The sequence below is a fragment of the Anser brachyrhynchus genome (assembly GCF_964034855.1).
Source record: "Anser brachyrhynchus genome assembly, chromosome: 5".
Lineage (NCBI taxonomy): Eukaryota > Metazoa > Chordata > Aves > Anseriformes > Anatidae > Anser > Anser brachyrhynchus.
In genome coordinates, this window is record NC_137699.1 from 60,950,531 (window position 1) to 60,954,120 (window position 3,590).

The 3,590-nt window shown below is 43.4% G+C and overlaps 1 long non-coding RNA gene across 1 annotated transcript in view; it reads right to left on the bottom strand.

The window, feature by feature from the left end:
* Window positions 1-893: 893 nt before the first annotated feature.
* Window positions 894-3,590, bottom strand: part of LOC308196023 — a 26,624-nt gene continuing 23,927 nt past the window's right edge. Inside the window, exon 5 of the long non-coding RNA XR_013952029.1 lies at window positions 894-1,552. This is a non-coding gene — a long non-coding RNA (uncharacterized lncRNA). The remainder of the gene's footprint in view (window positions 1,553-3,590) is intronic.

Here is a 3,590-nt window from a genome sequence, read left to right on the forward strand (position 1 = left end):
GCCTGTCTCCACTCTGCTTTTTGTTTAAAATAGTCTCCATCGGCACTTGCCTTCCGTCCTCCCGCCGAGCCCGGCAGCCAGCACGCGCAGACGTGCTAACGGCCCCGTCAGCAACCCCGTCCCAATACCTCTAAATGCAGAGCAAAGCAGCAAAACCCCACACGCACTTGCTTTAAAATGAAGCCACTCGGCCAGAATAATGTAAAACCATTGGTAATGCCACCGTCCTTCTGGATCTGTGAGAATTCAATAGCCTGGCAGTGGACTTCATCTCCTCCAGCTCCAGGATGGATCCACGTGAGGACTTCCCCAGGACAACGTGGTGAAGTGGAGCAGGGAAACAGCAGGGAGGGTTTGTTGGTCCTGCTTATTTTTCCAGTGTGTGCTCTCCCAAATATATTTCTCCTGAAGTTGCTCGCAGGAGTTAAAGATCAAATTCTGACAGTGCACCCAGACGCTGAGGTTTTGTCAGATCTCCAAAGACCTGCCTCCACTACTGCAAAACAATTATATTTCTTTTTCCTGGAGGGTGACAGTAAATGGCCAGCAGCTCTTTGGAAGTAAACAACGCAGCCAAGACGGAGTTTTACGGTGAGTAACCTCACCAAGGTCAGGGCACAGCACTGAAGCTGACCCCTGCACATTTACCTCACAGGGCACTTCAGTTTTACTGTCTCGTTTATACTTTTGCCTCAGGATATTGGATGAGCGCTGGTTCCCCTGGGGCTGAGAAAAAGATAAAAAAAATTTAGCGGTAAGGACAAGACCAAACAATCCTCTTCAAGGGGAAAATACCTCTGTAGGGACTAAAACAGCTGTTCTTTGTATAGGTTGACCAACACAGATGTCTATTCTTTTCCCCACTAGCAGAAGATAGTGTAAACCATGGAGACAGGCCTGCGCCCTCCAGGAAATGCTGTCACCAGAAAAACTGTGTCACTAGGAAAGTGTGTTAGGCTCATGTAAATCTACCAAGTCCTTTCACAGCAAAGCTATGGAGGAGGAAATGCTTATAATGCCAGCAAGTTAACAACATGTTTATAGGAGACATTCTACTGCTGGTAAAAGCCCAAATACAAAAACACAGCTCAGGGTTTGGGGCCAGTAAATTTAATGTGAAATCAGAAACAAACAAACAAAACAAAACCCAAACCCAAAGTGCTTGCAGAAATACGTTGTTCTTTATTATGAATGATTATATAAGGAGATGTAGATTCTTTTTTTTTTTTTTTTTTTTTTTAAGAAGCCTATCTCCAGAACAAAACTGCTTAAATCATCAACCATTACATCTTAAAAAGCGCGGTTGAAAAGCAAACTAAAACGCGTTTTGCATTCTGCCATGCACATGCAAACCAAAAGCTACAGCTGAAATGAGAGAGTTGTTGGCTACTTCCCAAAGCAGTTGTGGAGATTTTGGCCAACCAGTATTTCAGGACGGACCCTGAAGGGATGCAGATGTCCAGCCTGTGAGCCCTGGTGTTTTGAAATACAGTCGATGAGGTCTGTGGAAGAACTGGTAGCGTTTTTCTCTGCCACCATCCTTACATCTCCCCTGCCAATGAAACAAACAAGAAGTTTAGATAATGGTTTCTTTTACCTACTGTCTGTTGAATTTTCATCAGGAGACTTCCAACTTTACACACTGTATTAATTTCACCCGAGCAAAAGAAGTTAGAGTTGAGGAGAGCAGAGAACTCCCAGCAGTTTTCCCTCTCCCTATTTTTTCTTGTATATTAAAAAAAAAAAAGTAAATCTTTTTCTTTTTTCTTTATTTCAGAGAGATTTTCAAGCAACAGAGTACTACAAACACAACTTGAATCTCTGATGTGTGTGGGGCAGGAACTTATATTATCTTCAGCTAATATAAGTGAGCATGAAATAACAGCAGTCTTTGGATTTACATAGCTACATATCTACCCTCTGACCACCCGTGCCCTCCTCTCTTTCTGCAAAATCCCCTTGGGCTTTGAATATACATTATGAAGAAATTGAGAAGATGGCACAAGCCCATTATTTCAGCTTGCGTGTCACTTAAGGAATGAGGATATTTTCTTTAATAAGGTGTTTGCTGGCTGTTTTCTGAAAGAATCGTCTCTTGCTGGAGGTCATTTTCAACTGCACTGTGAGATTTGCTTTACCAAAGGAGGAGGCTGCTCAGTGCAACAAAAGCAGTGTCCGGAAGGTCTGAAGAATCGACTTTCCAAAGGGTTTGTTGTTTTTTTTATTGTATTTTATTTTTTTCACAGAGGATGTTGCTTTAACCTAGATATCTACTCAGAAAACATATTTTCTGTTCCTAGGTTGTTTGACTTTAGGAGAACAATAAATTCCCAAGAGTTCTTACAAAGATCAGTCATGCCTCATTGTTTTAATGGCATATTTTGAAGTTTTGCCTCCAGAATATTGATAAGAATCAAAGTAACTTTTGATATATGGCGTTAGATATGCTCCAGGAATAAGATCCCTCTCAAGTCAGACTGTCTGCAGACAACTCAGACCACCCACTTCCAGCTTAAGCGCAGCCTGTTCAAAGTCTGCAGCAATTCAGATCAGAGCAGTAGCTGTCTGCTCAAACTGTGGGATCTTGGCATTCATCAGACATGTCCAGCGCACATCTGATAACACAGCCTAAACTGCCCAGGGCCATTTGAAGGCAGGTGAGGGAGAGCTAGGAAATATCAAAGTTGGAAACAGCCTAATCTTCAACTCAGCGCACTGCAGATTTTGAATTTCACACGCATTCCTCAAAATTCCCCAAGTCCCAAAAGCTTTAATCCAGTCACTTTGCAACATATGTGTGTTTTATTTTAAAATAAATTATTCGGTATTACTTTTCCTTTCTTGTGTCCAGCTGGCAACATTTTCGGTTAGTTCTACAGAAGCCAACATAACCTCCTATTAGTTACAGCATTGTCCGTTTGTCTACATCTTTGACTAATTTTCTGCAAAGCCTCTGGACAATGCATGCAGTGGACTCTTCAGGCAGTTGCCCCAGTGCTCTGGGGACTTCCCCGATGCTGCCATGACTTTTGCCATGCGTCTGCTAGGCTCTTTGCCAATGATGTGAGGAGATGGGCACATAACCTAGAGGGATCAAGTTGCCTACAGCAGCTCCGAGCTTCCACTCAGCAGCTGATCTGGGGGCTCAGACTGTGGGAGAGGCTGTTCTAAAAGATGAAAGAAATACCTTCGAGTCAGTATGAGCTAATGCAACCGGTGTGGGCTAGGATCAGACACACAAAGTAGCTGCTGAAGTGCCATTTAGGGATGGTAACTTCCTTTTCAGCGGTAGATCAGTTGAATCCCTGTAAAATCTACATTAAACTAAAGTGTAAGTGACACCACAAAGGGAAACAGGCAACTACATCAGACAGTGCTATGGAAACGTCAGCGCCAAGCTTGGTTGCTGTCAGAAAACCCTGTGCAAGGAGAATGCTAAGAAACATTTGATCAGGAGCAGAGAGTCAGCCAGCAAGCCTCACCAGACAGCTACATGAGACTGTGACAGGCTCCACCTTGAATATTGCATTCGTTCATCTTTTGCCATCTCAGCAAGGTGACAGTGAACCAGGCACGGCACAGACAAGGGT